General features: G+C 30.7%; 1 non-coding gene across 1 annotated transcript; it reads left to right on the top strand.

The window, feature by feature from the left end:
* Window positions 1–21,250: 21,250 nt before the first annotated feature.
* LOC148760325 (small nucleolar RNA R71) lies at window positions 21,251–21,357 on the top strand. The gene has a single exon (XR_016023320.1). It is a non-coding gene; the product is annotated as a small nucleolar RNA R71 (small nucleolar RNA).
* The last annotated feature ends 825 nt before the right edge of the window (window positions 21,358–22,182 follow it).

The raw sequence follows: 22,182 nt of genomic DNA, 5'->3' as shown, positions 1-22,182 counted from the left end.
CGTTGAAAGGTCTCTTTTCCAGTTGCAACTTGCAAGGTAATGAAGGTCATCACTAAGTTGAACATCTTTTCCATCCTCTTTTGAAAAACAAGAAGGAAAAGTGGAAGGTGGTCTGCATCTATATAAGATTACTTTGCTTTCTTTTTGCAACGTTTTCCACGCATAGTCCTTTGTTATCAACAATTACTGCCCTAAATTTGATTGGTTCCACATATATAGCTGGTTATTAGCATTAAATTTTTTTTTAAAAAAAATTAATAACAACTGGCTAGTCCTGTACACGCATAATAATCGCCAATGAAATGAAATATTGTTGAAGAAGAGTAAAAATTTGATTTAAGTGTATGTTTAGTCTGATTTTTTTTTAGTTTATCTATCTTTTAATAGTAAAAATCAAGTCAAATAAAAATTTTGAGAACCTCCTAAAAAAGTAATTTTTTTAAAGAATTTTTTTTAAAAAAAAAAAACTTTAAGAAAAATTTCAAGGAGGAGTTTTCTCTTCGCTTCTTTTAAAAGCACACCTCTTTGTTAGGAGAATTTTTCTTTTTGTTTCAAAAATCTCATCATCTATTAAAAATAATCTCTACATTATCCGTTTCCATTTTTATATAATTTATTATTAATTAGAAACTTTATGTTATATAAAAATGCTTTTATATTTTCAAAATTTTGTTTTAACTAAATAAAAAAATAAAGTTAACTTTCTTTTCATTCTGAACAAAAGAATTTGTGATTAGTAGAAAGTTACTTATTAAATACCCTTTATGTAATTTTAACTAAAATTAAAGCTTATATAAATTATTTTACCAAACAGATTATCTATAAAAAAGAGCTTATAAAAGTAAATTTACCATGCATATTTAGTTTAATTTTAATAACTATTATTTTTTATAAAAGCTTCGTAATAGCTTATAAATTGAAAAAAGCTAAACCAAACAAGCTCTAAAGACCGCCATAGAAAGGAGCTTGTTCAAAGTTTGTAGTCACTATCTAGAAACATACTTCATGGAAACCATAAAATTGGAAGACTAAGACTAGGTGAACGAAATTATTAAGAACATCATCGATTAAAATATGAAGAATGTTATTTTACTATCTTCATAATAACCCGTAAAGGTATATAACAAATTACAAATTTATAGTCATTTATTTCTTAAGAATTTTCAGACGATAACACATTTTAATATTTTCTTAAAACGTAAGTTTATGAACTTAAAAGTTTTAGATTTCGTATGGAATGAAAGATAACACTTGTCTGAGAGAGGTTAGCTCTTCAAGTCTGATAAATGAAGTTGCAAACTGATCCATTGATGAATCCAGGAGCTGAATTGGAAAACAATGCAAATAAGGCTGAACATTCGTGTATCATAAGTATTTTACAGGGTGGCTAAAAGCTTTGTCCATGGAAATTATGAAGGAAATATGGGCAGAAGTCTGGCGGATTGAGACTACTTATTCAACTTAAACGCTCTAATCAACTTGGCCTCCAGGTGTTCCTAAATCATTTTTACTGTAGAATGCTGGTCCTTGCTTGGGACAACTAATAGTGTGGCAGAGAACATAAATCTGACAAACTTTGGATCCTGTCCTCTGTCACGACCCGGAACTCCCATCGAGCTTGTGACAACCGCCGTGAAACCTCGACAGATATTCTTCCCCCAAATGCCCTTCGAGACCTCGCAAGGCTTTTGTACCAGTTTTTCCATTCCTCTCTCTTTTTTCTTTTTTTTTTGAATAATAAAATAAAATAAAAATATTAATTAAAATAATCTATTTTAATGTAAAACAACATATATATATATATATTTTTTTTTTTGAAACATCAAAAATTAATTTACTGCACATAAAAATAAAATAAATTTATACATACTGTAATATAGAAAACTGGAGTATGCAATTTAAATTACAATGACACGTGGGCCCCCAAAAAATTGAAAAGATTTAAGTCTATAACCTTGCTTTCTAGGATGCAACTTTGAAATTTACTTCTCGATGCAATTGACAGTCTACTGCTTATTCTGAGCTTGAAAAATGTATAGGAAGAAGGGGTGAGATTATAAAATCTCAGTGAGTAGACGACATCATCAAAATAATCTAAAGCCGAGTAACAAGAGACAATTAAAATAATTCATCCCAACCCATATAAATAATTGGATTTCATCCAATTACTCAACATGGGTTATGCACTTTTCAAAAACTTGGCCCTTGCCAAAAATCCATTTTCGAGGATACCCCGCGGAGGCATCTTACCAAAACCGCCAAGGCTGTTTATTGTCATACACACAAACACATTTCACCTCTGACAACACAATCGTTCCTTGGTGTTGGCTGAGTCTCAGTTTCACGTGGTGGCTAGCGTGAAGTGTACTCAAATCCTACCTCGGGAGTTATCCTACGCGCCTCTCCAATCAAGGTAAGCTCAATAATTGGGAACCGCGCCCCTCTAATTAGGCTGGCCAACAGAACCCCCGTCACTGCAGTGCTTACTTTATAATCCACCAACCAATAAAATCACAATAGTATGACATGACTCACTTAACACATTCAAGGCAAATCAAAGCAGTTCACATATTCTTTAAATCATAAAAATAACTAGTCACACCCACATTTATCATAAGCCATTTAATGTAAAATCATGGATAAACAACACAATCATAGTATAGGTCTCCAATTACTCTATTTTTGAAATCATTATTAAATTTTCAAAAATTTTATAAAATCCCATTTTCCCATAAAACACAATAATTTTCCAATTAAACCATTTTTCCATAGAATCACACAATTAAATAAATCTACTCTAGATAATTAAGATGATAATAAGTTTACTCACTGTACTAGGAGTAGATATACTCCTATTCTGGGTCCTCGAGTGTAGTCTTTTACTCGTATCAGATAGCTCATTACCTATCATAATACATAATACAAAAAATTCAATAATTTGTGTCAAATCAATATATATTATTTCAAGCTCTTATCCATGCGTATGCACTAGATAGGGTGTGAAATGTTTGGACAATCGCTTAATCACAGTGTCCGACCTAACTCGCCTATACACGGTGTAAATTTCTAAAATCTCCAATTCAACTCCAATTCCATCCATTTTAATTTCAATTATCCAATTATATCCACAATACCTCAATGACTGTGAATGTGGTCCAATTTATCAGTTCGGACCACCAATTATGCTTTTACCCCTGTGGGTAAAATTTTTAATTTTTTTTTTTGCACCAAAAATTCCCATTTAATTTTCAACCTCATAATTCATCATTTTTCCATCTAATTGTCTTAAAATAAAGTCAACCTCATCCTCACACACCATTGGCTAGATTCGGCCTAGAGAAATTCATGGAAAAAATGAATATTTTTCTTGTTGTTTTACTCATAAACATGCTAAACTAACATTAAACACTAACATAGTTCAAAATCAAATTAATCTAACAACTTTCTCTCTCTAAACCCATATGATCAGATTTGAATCCATCATCAAAACACATAATTTAACCATGAAAAATAAGGAGAAATGCATGGAAATGATAAATCTCAAGCTAAGCTTGAAAAATCATACACTTAAACACTTGATTCCTTGAAAAATCACACTTTTTCTTTGAATTTTCTCACTCTAGGGTTTGTTCTTATTTCTCTCTCTCTCCTGCTGCTTTTGGCTGACCCTCCCAATGAAGAATTCTGGAATTTTCAAGCCTTTTAATAGGTTTGATAAAATATTATTATTTTATTTACCTTTTGAATATTTTATTTTTTTTTTTAGCCATCTTTTTTACTTTCTTTTTCTACCACTCAATCATCTTCACTTATCCATGTCTTTCATGAAATTTCTAGACTTTTTCAAAGTTTTGGTGGAGTAAATTTTTAAAAATTACACTTTTGCCCCAATAAAAGTGAAAAATTACATTTTTACCCCAAAAATTGAAAAATTGCCAAAATGCATAATTTTCACTCCTTATACTCATATCATGCTCCATTTAATCAAATTTGATCTAAATTCTCTTGAAAAATTCAATTTCGTCCTCGGGTGGCAAATTTACCATTTTACCCCATAATCGGTCAATTTTCCTGATTGATTCCAAATTGATCATCGAACTCCGAATCATCATTCTAAGTAGATTTTGGGGTTTCAAAACTCTCAAATTCCTTTTAAATTTTTCATTTGAACTAGCTCGAGGTATAAATCAACTTCACAGCACCTCTAGGGGCAATACCGTCTTTTGTCAATTTCTCAAGCTTCCTCAATATACAAACATTCTATCGAGCATGTGAATGACATCATAATTATTTTACAAAGCAGGGTTTGACATCCTCTCTCATTGAGGGTACCCATCACAATAGCTATTGCTGATCACTAGAAAGGGTTTTATGGTTAACAGAAACTAGAGTCAGGGTAGGTAACTGAGGGGGTAACCTTCCAAAGTTCCAGCAAATTTATTATCTGATTATTCAAAACAACATGCGAGCATCTGGTTGAAGTTGCATGCATCTTTAATATGTTCAAAAAAAAACTTATCAAAAATACTAGTAGTATTATTCAAATAGTGTTTAAAAAAATAGAAAAGAGCTTATGGTTGTTTTTAAAACAGTGTGGAATAACAGAAGGGATTTGATCAAGAAACCAACCTCCTGGATTTTGCTGCAATGGAAATGAAAATCTCATGTCCCTTCTTTGTTGTGGTTAATTTAAGGTTAACTCACTACAACATTTTTGACCTTTGATTGTAAAAAAAATTAAAGCTGTAATTGAAAATATGCAACCTTAGGTTAAGGTTGCACTTAGAAAAAGTGCAGTCTTAACCAATGTATGGAAAAGTATGGCTGCACTTGTTTATGGGATTCAATAGCAAAATTAAAGTGCAGTTCTATACTATATGATTTCAATCTTAAATCATATGGTAGCATATAAAATGTGCAGCTAAAAGGTATAAGATAGAGACATATATAACCTTTTAATATTTGATAGAAACACATGCTCACAAATCATAAAGTGCATCTAAAATCAAATTGTAGCAACTAGTGCGTCAAAAATCAAATGCCTTAAAAACCATTTTCAAAGGTCTTTACAATGTGTATGGTATGGGGTTTCATTAAGAATGATCGACTAATTTTAGTAATTTCTCTCTTTCTCTCTTCTTCTATCCAATTTCTCTCTATACATATTTGTTTGTCCATTCTCCAACCTAACAAAACCATCTGACATTGCAATTCCTAGTCTTCCTTACTTACAACAATTAATTTGCAAGATAATATTCATTTGCAAGTAATTCATAATGTAATATAAGACAAAGCATACTCACTGACCAACTAACAAAAATTTATGTGTCAATATTTTGACAAAATGGATTAGGATGACAATATTTTGACCAAGACTGTAAATGGTAATTTATTGACAAAATCGTTCTAGTTAACTGCAAATAATAGGTATTCTTAACAACATTTTGAACTAGATTTATGTGCAAAAGATGTCTTTATGTTTTAACATCTATGATAAGGCATCTTATGAATCAAATATAGCTTGAATGCATGTTATCTCAATGATTCTAGAGTAACTATACTAGATATCCTATAATTCCAACTACACATAAGAGCCCCTAACTCCAAGTTTTAAAATCCTATTGTCATCAGTTTTAAACTTCTAGAATTGTTACATTTCTAAAATAAAGACTAAAAAAATTATGCAACACTTTAAGAATTTTAATTAAATAATAATTCAAAAAGTAGCACAACAATCTAAATATGTCCAGCCATGAACAATCAATTAATCAAGAGCCAAATACCATTAATCTAGTTGATGCCATGTCACGATAATAAGACTGAACAAACAATAAAGCCATTACCAATCACTTTAATCAAAATCCAATGATAATTCCAGAACAAAATTACCTTCAAAGCAGTTGCATAAATTAATGTGCTACTTTTGTTGTTGCAAAATAGTTAACATAAAATGACTTATAGGATTCATCAAGAGCAGCATTTGGAATCAATTCTTCCAGGTATCTTGTTAGGCTCATTTGCTCGAAGTTTTACTTTTATTCTTCATGGAGAAGTTGAGGAACATTGACTTCCACCATCTAACAAAGATAAAAATGACATTATAAATCATAAATATTAAATCATGTTACAAATTAGAACCTCAAAATTGTAAAAACTCTTATAGTGATTGCAAGTTACTTACCTTAAAAATCTGATTTGGAGATATATAAGCAAATATTTGGTGTTTGATAATTTTTTTCGTTTCCTAGTAACCGATCAATAATGATTCATTAAGTTGCAAATTATTATAAGTAAAGAAACTTGAGAATCGAAAGAAAATAAAAAATAGTTGCAATAAATGATACCATTTGTGAAGAAGTTGATGGATGGTCATTTATGGTTGAAGTTGCTGGCCTAGGAAACCTCATTTGTACATGTGAGATCAACAAGTTAGGTTGCTGCAAAATTTCTGATTTGATCATTAGAACTTGGTCTATCATCTCAATCTTGATGGATTGACTTTTTCCATTTTAACAATTTAAAAAACTGGCTTGATGTGTTTAAAATACATACATAGATAGCTTGCTAGAATTGATGTATCAGTGGGTGATAATTTGGACTTAAAGGTGAACTAGCCTTGACCTTTTCAAACTCGGTATCAAGCCACTTCTTAAAATCAGTTAACTATAGTTAAAACTTGGAAGCAACGGATGACAATAATTCAGTAAGTGTTAGTATACACAATGATATTGCAAAACCAAAATATATAAGTATTATGCATAAAAGAAATAAGCATGCACCTTAGTCCCAAGTTCGTATGCCTCTCCAACAGATTGAATTGTTGATGAATGATGTAGGCAGTTTTCATAAGCTTCTACTAGTTTAGTAAAAGCTTCTTCTAGCTACTTCACCTACAAAATGAACTATGGTCAATATCCTTCTATACCAAAAATGATTTTCTGATTATATTTAAACTTTTCGTTCTCAAGTCAACATGAATCTATAGCATCAGAATACAGTTTTGTTTATTTCATTTATTCTTCAACATTGTTTTTACCCCTTTTTCTAGAGCAAGGTGTTCTATAATCTAGAAGTTGTACTAAATACAGAGATTGAAACATACAAAGCAGTGATATCAAAGGTTACGCACAGAATAAACATGAGTAGCTAAATACTGGTGCAATTAACCTGCAAAATCTATCCATTAAGTCAATCTCTGGTACACCAAATTTGTCATTTAAATCTTCCCTCACATATAATTCATTAACAATATGTAGAATTTATGCACTAGTACATCATATATAAGCAAAACCCCAACTATATTCATCTTTAACCTTAACTACATTTTCTCAAGCAACAAAAATGAACCATAAAGAAACAAAAAAAAAATTACCTTTCTTGTAGTTAATCATATTAAAAATTTTCAATTTCATGAAAACACCTCAAAACCTATTCGGCTGATCTTGATTAGGATTTTCCAATACATATAAACTTATCTAATCTTTCTATTGAGATATATATAGTTTAATAGCACAAGCTATTTCCTTTAGGCAGAGGCCAAGCTAGTCAATTTTTGTTGGGAGGGCCAAAGATGAAAAAGAATAAGAGCAAAAAATTGTTTAAAACTGATACATTGAACTTAACCAATGATCAAAAGATTCATAATAGATAATAATTTTATATAACATGTAAATAAAAAAATCAAGAAAAAAAAGACTTATAATAGTCATTTAAGAAAGTTGTGCTCGACGATGTTTCCTAGATTCAAATTCATCAATTATTGTCTTTATACTGAAAAGGCTAGCAACGTCTTTCTCAATATAAACAACTAAATTATCTATAAGAAACTCATCATCCATTTTGTTTTGGAGTCTTATTTTCACAATTTTCATTGTTAAAAAGGCTATCTCTGTAGTTGCTTTAGAAACTAGAAGAGTCAAAATAAGGTGAATTAATCTATCAATCAAGTGATAATTTTTTGACTTTCCTGTTTCTACTAATCTTTGGCACAAATCAAAAAGTGTCCTAATATCTTCAAAACTTTGATGATGAGGTATATCAACCTCGTAATGCCTTAATTGTAACCTCAAATAAGTTTTTCTTATTCTATGAAATCCTGAGAACAAAAACTCTCTACTAACTTGCAGATATCATCAATATTGAATGCTTTGTAATTATTATTAAGATCCAAAGCAGTGCTTAAAGTTAAAAGTTCCACAACTTTCTCATTGAATCTCAAATTCAATTCTTGTAACTAGGAATCTATTGTTCCTAAGAATAAATCAACTCAATAATGATTCTCTACAGTTACATTTGGTAGACAAGATCGACCTCTACCCAAGATATATTATGCACCCATGTCAGGAATTTCTATCTCATGTTTTTGACAAAAATTTTTCACATTCTTAACCAAATTAGACCACCTATCTTCTCTCAATTTCTGAAAGAGTGATTTTATACTAAAACATGATGAATTGCATTTAAAATATCTTGAGAGCATAATTGTAATGCTTGACAAAGAACATTAATGATTCCCATGATCTCATACATCTAGTGTAATATGAAAATAAATTCAAATAACACTAATATTTTACTAACAGCAGAAGCATCACCTCTTTGTGAATAATTGGCCCCTTCATCAATAATACTTTCAATAACAGTGCAGGTTGCATCAAACATTCTCATAAAGCTACAAATAAAATGATAGAATGAAAGTGTGAGCTCCATTGAGTATCTCCAACTGCTTGTAAAGTTCCCACTTGATTTACTCCTCTACTTGTTTCAAGTTCATCTCGAGCAATCATGTTTGCAATGTCAATTGCTTGAGCAACTTGTAATTGGTCAGGCCTTTTAGAAGAAGTGCTAACAATATTTACAATAAAAGTCAACTGTGTAAAAAATTTAAGATTTGGAATTACTTCTCTAGATGTTGCAACCAAATGCGAATTGTAATCTGTGAGAATAACAATGCACATAATATGCGTACAGACAATCATTAAGTACCAAATTTTGTAAACCATTCCATTCACCTCACATGTTACTAGCATCGTCATATCCTTGACCTCGAATACTTTCAACTTGAAGGTTGTAACGAGAAAGAACAGACATTAACTCTTTCTTCAAAGTCATTGCACTATTATTACTAACATGTACAAGACCAAAGAAACAGTCTTGAATAAAACCATCACCATCAACAAATCTCAAAATAATAGCCATTTGCTCTTTTTAAGACTCAACTCAAGCTTCATCAATAATAATACAAAACTTAGCATTTCCCACTTCCTCTCTATTTGAATTTCTCACCATATTAGCCAAAATATGCAAAATCTCCTTTTGAGCATCATTGGATGTGTACTTAGCAACTCATGGAGCATTTTTCAAGACAAGCTTATGAACGTTATCATTGTAAAATCTTAACAATTTCAGCATTTCAATGAAAGTTCCTCTATTTTTTGAGGATGGACTTTCATCATGACCTTAAATGCACAAGCTTGAAAAGTTAACCATCTAACACAATCTATAAAAGCTTTAAAACCTAAGCCGATTATTCAAGATCTCTTTTGATGCTTGTCTTTTGATAAGCCTATCAATATGTTGGGATTTTTTCAAAAAATCCTCATAAGATTTTACAGCAACATTATGTGGGGAATTTGGATTTTTCCCAACATGATTCAAAAGTGGACAATTTTCTCCCCTATTTACTTTCTTCCAACTTTTGAAACTCTTTTCAATAAATGCATTTGAACCTAGACAATTTGAGGTGTTCTTACCAATAAGGTAGCATGGCAAACAAAATACAGCATTTTTGTCACAAGAATACTCCAACCAAGAAAGATATAGTTCAAACCAAAAAGCTTGAAAACGACAAAGATGATCATCATCTGATAAAGGATTTGTCTTGAGAATGGGTTGATATGGCCTACGTTTGAGATAAGCACGACAAATTTCATCTCTTTGATTAATAGGAAATTCCCATATCATTGGTTGTAATCCAGGATCAAGTTCTATACGAAATGCATCAATTTCTTCAAGATTGAATGTTAGATGTTTTAATTCATGTTGCTTTTGTTCATGAGTTGAAGTATTAAGTCTTGGTGGCTCAAGTGTAGGAGAATCATTTGAATGACCTACCTCTGTTCTTTTAAAAAATTTGTCAATTGTTTTCAACTTACTTATATTTTAATCAAACCTGCACAAAAAAAAAACAAAGTAGTCAACATCCAATATTCTTATTTATTTATATTTAAACTTGAAATATTAAATATAAAACTATAATGTATAAAATATAAATAGTTAAATACGAAATACAAGATTTCACATAATAGTTAAATAATATAAATAGAAAGAAGAAAGTAAAAGAAAACTTTACCTCCTCTTAATTTTACACAATAGTGGTAAACGGTCTTTGTCTTTCTTTGTCCAAGCTCACAAGCTCATAAATCTCTTTTGAAGAATAAAGTATGTTTCAGTAGGGAATTATGAGAAAAAAGAAATAAAAATAAAAAGACACAAAAAAGAAGAGAAAAAGAAAAAGAAAGAGAGAAAAAGGAGTGGAGAAACTTAAATTGGGGTCAAGTTAAGTAGGTTTGTGAAGTTGTTTTATTATTTTTTATTTGTATTAATTATTAAATTAAAAAATTACCTTAAGGGGGCCATTAAATATATATAATAAACAAATATTTTCAAAAATTTTGGAGAGCATTCATAAAAAAATATATAAGAAACAAATATTTTCAAAAATCTTGGCCCCCATGGTTTACCCTCCGCCCCTACCTCTAGGATTGTTCTAAATGTGACTTTCAAAAAACCTTAGGTGTGAAATTTATAGCATGTTTGGTTAGGAGAATGGCTTAGCCATTCTTCCTTTATTCTCAAGGAATTTTGGTTCATTTGTTTGGTTGAAAAATGATCCAAAGAATAGCCATTCCATAGGAATGGCTATTCTCCAAAATCCTTTAAAACCAAGGAATAGCTAATACTATCGTCCCCCATGGTATTAGCTATTCCACAGTTAAGGAATAAATTCAAAAATTGATAAAGATAAAAATACCCCTTACAAGTTTAAAAAATTACAACTTCATTTGTATAAAATATTATTTTTCTATTTCTCCTCTTTCTCTCACTTGATTCCAACTTTTAATAACATATTAATATTTTAAAATATTAATATTAAATTATAAATAAAATATTGATATTTAAATTATCAATTATTAATAAAATAAATTATAAATTATTTTTATTTAAAAAAAATAAATTAAAAATAAATAACATAATATCATTTAAATTATATAAACAATATTAATAATTAAATCATCAATTATTAATATTTTAAATAAATTACCAATTATTAATATTTAAAAAATAAAATAAAATAAAATAAAATAAAAAATTAATCATAATAATATTTAAATTAAATTAAATATTAATATTTAAATTATCTATTATTAATATTTTAAATAAATAATCAATTATTAATTTTCAACAATAAAATAAAATAAAATAATTGATCATAATAATATTTAAATTAAATAAAATATTAATATTTTAAAATACAAATGATTAAATTATAAATATATATTAATATTGAAATTATCAATTATTAATATTTTAAATAAATTATCAATTATTAATATTTTAAAAATAAAATAAAATAAAAATTAATCATAATAATATTTAAATTAAATAAAATATTAATATTTAAATTATTAATTATTAATATTTTAATTAAATTCTAGATTATTAATATTTAAAAAATCTAATAAAAATAAAATGTTATATAAATAATAAAGGGTTTTTTGTCTTTTTATTTTTTATTTCTTTCTTATTCTAAAATTATTGTTACCAACCAAACGCTACAATAAGTCAATAATTATTCCTGTCCTATTTCCTTTGTCATATCAATCTAAGTAATAACTATTCTATTCTATTCCCACCTCATTCTATTCCTACATAATAACTATTCTATTTCATTTCTGTCTATTCCGCCAACCAAACGTACCATTAGGGTTTTTCTATGTAAAATTTTTCATGTTTCCCTAATCACGTAGTTATCCTAATCACTGGAGGAACAACAATACTAAAATGAGCAATCTACAAAACATACTGTGACAAAATTTCAAGCAAATGACAAAACATAGATTTGTGAACACTTTTCGATATTAATTTATAAAGATTTTTCAAGCAAGAACATACTCAGAGTTCATAAGCATTAACTAGTAAAAAGATAAAAGCCAAAAAGGTTCAAAGTTTCTGCTTGTTTTTCTCTTTAAGCCTAATGGTTAACTACTGAAAATATGTTTAAGAGGACAAAAATGAAAGTTAAATAGTTGAAGAGAAAAATATTAACCACAACTTTATAAAATCCCTAATTAGTTTTATTAGAACCCTTAATCTAAACTTGAACTAAATAAATCATGTTCAAAATAAAAAGAAATTGAGAGGACAAAGAGAAAATACCTGAATTGGGATATATGAACAGCTGAAACTTACACAATAAAAATTCTATTCAATATTTGTTTAAAACTCTCAAAATTCAAATTTCGTAAAAATTTAAAAAAATAACAAAGAAAAACGACATAAAATCAAATTATCTGAGAAAATCTCTTAGGATTTCCTTAGATTCATGCCAACCGAGTCTTAGTGATCAAACGGGAAAATGCAAAGAGAGAAGAAGAGAATCGAAGAATTGAGAAAAAAGAGAAAAAAAAGAGATTTATCTGTCTCAAAAAAATTTTGAGAGCAAAAAATTTGAAAAAATTTGGTGAGAAATTAGGTAAGACAAAAGAGTTGAAGTTAGAGCATAGAGTTACAAGAGTGAAAAAGAGAGAATTTTAAACTATTTCTCAAGAAAATATTGCTAAGTTAAAAAGACAGAGGCCCTTTTAACAAATCTATTTTAATTTTTGACAAAGAGCTTGGGTTTTCTTGACAAACATATAATATACTTATATGAGCTTTCTTTATTTTGTGGGCTTCTTCCTTTTTTTTACTCACAAATCTGTTTTAATTTATTAAGACAAATCTATTTTAATTTAATTCAAGTAATTACACTTTAAATAATGCAGTCAACTGAAAAATATATAAAACGTTATGTGAGGAATTAGTTCCATCAAAATAATAGCAGCTAAAGTTTTACAGTAAAAAATAAAAAAAGTTGTAGTGACTCTGGCATTTAACCTGTTCATGCAAATAATGATAAAAAATAAAAACAACGAAGCAATATTTCTCAAATAAACAGAATATGAAGAAAATAATGGCATTGATGACAATTTATAAATCTTGAAAACTTTCAATTAATCCTTTCACCGTGGTCCCTTTAATAAACATGATTAATGACCCTACGTTTATTTCATTAAACCAGTTTCAACTTTTATTTCAATATTTAATTTTTAATTTTTTTAAAATTGTAAAAATCTGAACTTTGGACTTCTTAGCTTTTCATTAATAACCACACCTTTGAGCCAAGACTATGTTTTTGTTAAGTATTGATTGCATGTAATATTTATTTAACATTAAAATCTTATTTTTAATCAGTATAAAATTTGAAAAAGTCTCTAAACTATTTAACAAAATTCAAAACAGCCTTTATTCTTCATTGCATTTAATCAAGCCTTTATTATTATTTTTTTTTGGTTAATTAAGCCCTGTATCATGATCCATTCTTAAGGCCATGACCGGTGCAAGAGCCTACGTGTTATGACCCACTAAACTCAAGCAAGCATCAAAAAGAATCATTTGTCATACCAAATAATCCAAACATGGGAGGCACATCTCAACAGATACATATTTATATAAACCAAAAACCTCATGGATAGCATTTAACATTCAAAATAATCCAACTTGATTGTACTTAACTAGCTACATAACTAGTAGTATTTAATGAAACCAAAATCTCAAGCCATACATTGGCCAACATTATCTCTATCTCAAAATATAACATTAACAGTAGATGACTCAACTAGAGGATTTACACAAGATAAGAAACTTAACCAACTGAAAGCCTCGACGACCACTTACTAAGAAGGATGAAAGGATGACTCTCCAAAGATGCCAACCAAAGGCCTACTGCTCTGAAACAAATTACGTGTGGTGAGATATAAAATATGAATGCATAGAAACAGGGAGGGGAACAAACTAAATGGAGGAGTATTTGCAAAGATAATTTTTAATCAAAGATGTACATTTCCTTAAACCAATGCTCAATCAACTACACATTCTATACTTTGGGACATCATCTTAGTCCAACAAAACTTTTTAGGTGTAATGAAAGATAAGTCTGTCATGACCCAGAACTCCCATCGGGCCCGTGACAATCGCCGCGACGTCCCGATAGGCACTCATTAACCCGAATGCCGATCGAAACCCTGCAAGGCTTAGCATCAGCTTCTGCATCTCCCTGGTGAGCGACAGTTATTAAATCTCGCATTTCAAGAAATTATAAGTCGTTTCCAAATCAAAATAATAAAATATTATTTTCTGGCTCACAAAGGCATTTTCGTCATTTTTTTTCAAAAATATCGAAACCTGCCAAAAACTTGGTGTAAAAACTAAACATGTTCATACATACTTTAAATCAGATAACTGAAGTATAAAAGTACTTTTACAGTGATGCGTGGGTCCCCAACTAACCAAGAAGGTGTAGGGCTACGAACCCTTACTTTATAGGATGCAACTCCAAGATTAATTCTCGTCTTAATCAACTATCAACAAACTGTCCTGAGCTTGAAAAATGGATAGGAAGAGAGGTGAGATTATATAATCCCAGTGAGCAAACAATTACCATCAAAAGCATCTAAAGCCGAGTAGATGGAGACAATATAAAAACGTTATATTTCAATAATGTTCATAACACAAAATTCGTTTCAATCTATACCAAACAATTTCTTTTCATCAAAATTTCCCTGGCTTACGAGTTTCTTAAACTTGGCCCTGGCCAGAATCATTCTAGCGAGTACCTTCGTTAAGGTATCCCACTGAGATCGCCAAGGCTGTTAAATGTCCCATACCCATAAACATGTTTTCGCATCTGACACACAGCCGTTCCTTGGCGTTGGCTGAGTCTCACTCTCACGTGGTGGCCCGAACGTGAGGTGCACTCAAATCTTACCTCAAGAGATACTTCATCCAACATCTCCCCCCCCACCAAAGGTAATTATATAATTGGGTTACCGTGCCCCTTTCATAGGCAGTCCACGGAAACCCCCACCATTGCAGTGACTGTTTAATATACCACCAGACCCATAAAATTTTCAGTAGCATAATATGGCGAATAAAATTTAATCCAGTCTACCAAGACCGATCCAAAACTGTTCATATATTTCATGCTAATACCAAAAATTTAGCCATCATGCTACCATAGTGTCATAAGCCACAATTTCAATAACATATAAAATCATAAATTCAACACAGTCTCCATATACTCAATTTTCCCAAAACAATATTTGATTTCAAAACCAGTATAAATCTCATTTTTATTAAAAAAAACATTTTAATTGAAAAACATAATATTTTATAATTTAAACTCACCATTCAATAAAAGCATCAAACAAGTATAATTACTCTAGATATTTAAGACGATAAATTGTCCACTCACAGTTCTAGGAGTCGATGTACTCCTAATCTCAATCTTCAAGCACAATCTATGTACTTTTACCATTGTAATTTGCTCACCACCTATCCACAATGTACAATACATAATTCACCACATTAATGCTTGACCATTATAAAATCAATTCAGGCTCGGTGTATATCATAATATGATATGCAACTTATCCGACTACCGCTTAAATGCGGTGCTGACCTAATTCGGCCTATTACCCGATTAAATGACAATTGTGTCCAATTTGGCTCCAAATTGCTCCATTTCATTTCTAATATTTCAATTCACTAAATACAATTCTAATAATCTAAAATTTAGCTTAACAACCCTCACAATTCTTCTTGAAATTTTCGGCCATTACAGTGCACTAACACTGTGATTTTTCCTACTTAATTTTCTCACAATTATTCAACATTTTCTAAGCCATTTCTCCTGAAATAATAACAATCCATCACCCACACATATCAAGGAAGATTTGGCCATGAAGATTTAGGGGACAAATGGATTCCTTTCTTACTATTTTGCTTCTAAATATGCTAAACTAACTAAAAACACTAACATATCTTAAAATCAAATCAATCCAATATCTTTCTCTCTCCTCACCCATTTTGACCAGCTATGAATTCATCATGAAAACATGTAATTTAAGCATGAAAAATAAAGAGAAATGCTTAAGGAAAATAGATTTCAAGCTTAAGTTGAAAAATCCTACCTTTTTCACTTGTTTTCCTTGATTTTTCACACTTTTTCTCTTGAAATTCTTCACCTAGGGTTTGTTCTTCCTTTCTTTCCCTCCCTTCCTTGCTTGGCCAAATATTTGGAGAGATAATGGGCTGATTTATGCTGATTTTTAAGTTAAATAATAAAATATCCTAAGCTTGACACTTGTCATCACATTATTCGTCCATTTGTAATTTCTTAACTATTAAGCTTTCTCTCTCCACCACACATTATTCAAGGGTCAAAAATGATGATGGGTGAAGACCTTGTACTGGGAAAATGCTCTGGGGGTGCAAAATTACCGATTTGCCCCTGAGGTGGCAAAATTACCATTTCACCCCTATACTCTAAATTATACCGAAATTAAAATTTTGCACTTCTAAACCTCAAATCTACTTCAATACTCAAATCATGCTCCAATATGTCAAATGGGGCTAAAAAAATCTTTTCTAAAAATTTTCATTTTGTCTCCAAGTGGCAAATGACCATTTTGCCCCTAGATAGTGAAAATTTTGGTTTGACTCCAAATTGATCCTTGAACTCTGAATTATCATTTTGAGTCATCCCTGAACTGTGAAACTCTTAATTTCACCTTAAAATTTCTATTTGAACTAGTTCGAGGCTTAATCAACTTAATGGTACCATTAGGGGTAATATCGTCTTTTAACGATTTTTTGAACTCCCTAAATATGCAAACATTCTATTGAGCATGTAAATGACGTCGTAATTATTTTATAGAATAGGGTTTGACAAAGTCAATCATAATCGAGCTCAAAAGCCCTCCAATGGATGAAAAATATTAAATCTGCAATCATGGTATTGATACCCATACTAATTTCTAAACAAAATGCTTTTTGTCTTCAAGGTATCGATACCTTGGATAAAGGTATTGATACTTTCAATCCAAAATACTTTTCTTAAGCATTGTATTGACCTAGTATCAATACTTTCTTAGCAAGTATTAATACTTTCTCCCCTGTATCTAGTTTTCCATCTTTTCTCAAGCCAATACCATAAAAGAAAATTCAACCCTTGACTCTCCAAGGCAATTTTAAACATTAACTAACCAAAATACATGCCTTAACATTAGATACTTGGATCATTTACACCACAAATGTATCAAAAACCTGTTAGATGAAGAAGCTTGAAAAATAACAAACAAAAAAGGGTGAGTCGGTTTTCAAGTAAAAAATTCAACTTTCTTAGGAGCAGAGTTAAAAATAAAAACTTTAAGCACAAAAATTGAAAAACAATCAAAATAATAATTAACTTAAGATTTTGCTAAGTCCTCGAGCAAAAGAAAATCACAAAAACTGAACATAAAAATCCTTGAACGAGAGATAGAAGTACCAAATCATGATTTCCAAATTTTTCCTCAAAAATTAACTCAAATTTCAACTTAAAGTAACATACAGCTAATCCTTAAATTCATGCATCAATTCAAGTGAAAACTTATTTTTCGAATGGACTTCCCATGTGTATGTGAATGCTCTCTTACAAAGAATATCATGCAATTTGGATTAGTTTATGCCAAATCTAAGCATAGATTAGTACTAGGATCCCATAAGTTTGTTTTTCATCTCTCTCTCCACTAATGTTGATTAACAATTATTCAAGGATCAATAGGTCTTTATCAAGCTTGTAATATAAGGCTAGGGTTAAGGAATGATAAAGGATATATTTACGCTCAAATTTACCCTAAGCACTTAATAAATCTAGGACATATAAAGAGCTCAAATTTTTTTTTATATCACCCCCAAACTTGAAATAAACTTTCCTTTGTGCCATACATTTTATTTCTTTTTTTTTTCAACCCCTAAACTTATTTTTGACAATTATAAACAAGGGGTAATTTTCCTAACAACCATCACTTTTTTTTTTCACATTTCTCCCTCAATTTATTCTTAGCTCAAATCATTCTTTAGAAAGATTAAAATACTTAGAGGGTGATAGGTTCAAATTGCTGGATTCAAATAGACAAGTCAAGGCTAACATAATTGTGTAATTACAAAGAAAAGGTAAATTAAGCTCAAAAAGGGTGACTAAGGATAAATATAACACAGTAAGCTCTAAAAGGCTCAAACGATCAAAAGATGGCCTAAATCACTTCCTATCTTAAGTGTTATCTAAGATTTCACCTCGAGAGAGAATCAAACAAATTCTATAATTCTTGACTTCACTATACTGTTTCATTAACATAAACTTTCTCTAAATCATATAAAAATTCTAAGTAAAGGAGTATAGTGCTCAAATTATTGGAAGTCACATTCTAAAATAAGGCTAACACAAGAATATCACATAAAATTAAATCATAAATATATACTTCCCAAAAGCTAAGAATCAAAAGATAATTAAAGTATCATCCTAGTATTGCGACAATCATGAATGAGGTGCAACTATCTCAATTTTGTTTTTTGAAACACAAATAAAACATGCAATACATAAATAAACATGCAAGACATATCTTAAAATAAAGCTAACTAAGCATAATGAAAAAAAAATTAACCAACAAAATTGAAAACCACTCCCTCAAACTTGGAACAAACATTGTCCTCAATGTGATAAAAGAAAAAAAAAGAAAAAGGACAAGAATACTCCCCTAACTTCGAAGCTGTAGTCTACAAGTCCTCCTCATCGTCACCACCAAAATCGTCCTCAAAGTTAGAATCCGTAGGCAACAAAGGAAAAGCAGCCATATCCATCTCGATGTGTTCAGCATAGGTTCTTAGGCGACTAGAGAATGTGGGGGGAAGAACAAGAATAGAAAAAAAAACAAATATTTAAAGCCAAAAAGATATGGTGGGGCCTAACTAGCATCACGACCTTCACTCAACTAACATTACAGTGATTTTTTTTTTATTTTTTTTAAACCAATTACTTGCAAAAGGAAACATAAAAAAATTAGATTAAAAGAAATAAATTAAAAAGCATTAAATAAAATAAAGATGAAAATAAGTAAGGTTGAGGAGCTTGGGTTGCCTCCCAATAAGTGCTCCTTTATAGCCACTAGCTTGACTATAGCACCCCTTTTTTCAATTCTTCATCCTTGAAATATGGTCTAAGGCTCAGCCGATTAACCATGAATGTGCTTGTATCCTCACTATCAATCTCAATTAGTCCACAAGGATAAGCTTTATTACTTTGAAATGACCCCCACTATCGTTCTTTGCGTTTCCATGGAAAAAGCTTGAAGTATGATCAAGAAAGCATCATTACATGTTGTCCAATCTCGAAAGGATAATTATATGGTGGTGAAGGATGCTCCTTTGGTGACTGTTTGGGTCTCATGAGCGGAGGTGGTGGCTTAAACTCAAAGATTGGTGCTTGCTCAATTGTCGGTGGAGAAATAGTTTCACCTTTGCATTCATCAATTAACTCCACTCTATAGCAACAATTTGTAGAGCTAGGATGTTTATTTGCATTAAAAATATTAAACTCAACGACCTTTTCTCTAACTTTAAAAGTTATCTTGCCTTCCTTCATATCAATGATTGCGCCTGCAGTAGCTAAGAATGGTCGTCCCAAGATTAAAGGAATTTCCAGATCTTTTTCCATCTCAAGCACAATGAAGTCCACCAAAATATAAAGATGCCCAACTTTAACCAATACATCCTCAATAATCCTAACAAGGTACCTGATTGTTCTATCTACTAATTGCAAAGAAACTGTAGTAGGTTTGTATCTCGTTAAGTCCAAGTTTATCAACAATTGACAAAGGCATGATTGAAACACTTGTACCCAAATCATATAAAGCTTTAGTAAAATTAAATCTACCAATAGTACAAGAGATAGAAAAACTCCATGGATCCTTAAGTTTTGGTGGAATCTTGTTTTGAATTATTGTGTTGCATTCCTTAGTAAGTGCCATTGTTTCAAAATCTTCCAGTTTCCTCTTCTTGGTTAAGATGTCTTTCAAGAATTTAACATAACTTGGCATATTTTCCAAAGCTTCAGCAAAAAGGATATTTATGTGGAGCTTCTTAAAGACATTAAGAAATTTCTCAACTATTTATCAAGCTTTTGGCTTTTCAACCTTTGTGGGAATGGTGGTGGAGGATAATTTGCTTGAGAATTCCCTTGATTTTTAGCTTGCCCATTATCTGTCTTTCCCACTTCAACTTCTTTCTCAACAATTGCCTTGTCATCATCTACATGCTCCTTTGAAAATTCAGTTAATTTTTCATTCACCCTTTTAACTTCTTTTCCACTCCTAAGGGTAATTGCATTACAGTGTTTCTTACCTTTAGGATTGATTTGTGTGTCACTAGGTAAGGAACCTTAAGGTCTATTGTTGATGGAATTTGCAAGTTGTCGCACTTGGGTCTCAAGATTTCTTTAGGATGCTCCATAGCTTTGAATTATAGCATCATTCTTTTATATATATTGCAAGAGAAGTTCTTCCACTTGGGACTTCTTTTCAGGAATTGGTGGTCTAGCTTGTTGTTGAAAATCAGAAGGCATGTTGGGTTTTGCATTTGAAGGCCTGCATTGTGGTTCCATGAAAAGTTAGGGTGATTTCTCCAACCAGGATTATATGTATTAGAATATAGGTTATTCTGCTGGCTATTGAAGTTCCCCGCAAATTAGACTGATATAGAATTGTATGGACATTGATCATTTGAATGGCCATCTCCACACATCTCACAAACTATAAATGAATTTTGAACTACATGAACTCCTAGTGTGTCAAACTTCGTGGACAGTGCAACCACTTGCGCAACTACTTGAGCAGTTAAGTTGCCAAGTGCATCAATTTCATAAACTCTAACAGCTTTCCTTGGACCTGACCTTTCTGAAGGCCATTGATAAATATTTAAAGCCATCTCTTCCAACAAATTATAAGCATTTGTAGCATTCTTACTCATTAATTCCCCACCAACAGCAGCATCAATTGTGGCTTTTATTGACCCAACCAACCCATTGTAGAATGTCTGAACTTGCAACCAATCAAGAATCCCATGATGTGGACATCTTCTCAGTAGTTCTTTAAACCTTTCTCAATCTTCATACAAGGACTCACTATCAAATTGTGTGAATGAAGTGATATCGTTCCCCATCTTTACAATCTTAGCAGGTGGAAAAAATTTTGCTAGAAACTTTTATGCCAAGTCTTCCCATGTAGTGATAGACCCATTAGGCAGTGAATTAAGCCAGCTCTTTGCTTTATCCCTCAAAGAAAACGAAAACAGTCTCAATCTAATAACATCATCAGTTACTCCATTGTATTTAAAGGTATCGTAAATCTCCAAGAAATTTACCAAATGAGAATTAGGATCATCACTGGGTAACCCACCAAACTGGACTGAAGACTGAATCATCTGAATGTATGCTGGTTTAATTTCGAAATTATTTGCATTGATGGAAGGTCTCCTAATGCTTTGGTGCAAACTTTGCAAAAGAGGAACAACATAATCCCATAATGCTTTATTTGCTTTGGGAACCAAATTAATGGCATTATTGCCCTTGTTATTGTTATCTTCAGCTATTGTTTGATTTAAAGCTGCAACTTGCAAATTCTTCTTTTGACGTCTTCTAAAAGTTCTTTCTATCTCAAGATCAAAAGGAACAAGATTCAAGTTGTTTCTTCTTTGCATTTAATGGCCAAAGATATCTACAAACAAACAAAATCTAATATTAAAACAAGAAAAATAAAATTTGAAGTAAGACTAAATTACTAGGTATTAGTATTAGTGAAAATTCTTGAAACAATTCGCCGGCAACGACGCCAAAAACTTGTCAGTTAAAATTCTACTACGCAAGTATACGTATCGAATAGATAGTATTTAAGCAAGTAGAGTATCGATCCCACAAAGAATTGATCTAAAATTTTACTAAGCACTAAAATTATAACAATTCAATCTTATCTAAACAATCAATATCGAATA

This window comes from Theobroma cacao, chromosome 10, assembly GCF_053813885.1.
Source record: "Theobroma cacao isolate CCN51 chromosome 10, ASM5381388v1, whole genome shotgun sequence".
NCBI lineage: Eukaryota > Viridiplantae > Streptophyta > Magnoliopsida > Malvales > Malvaceae > Theobroma > Theobroma cacao.
The sequence above is the reverse complement of the archived record's forward strand: the minus strand, read 5'-3'. Positions and strand labels throughout refer to the sequence as shown.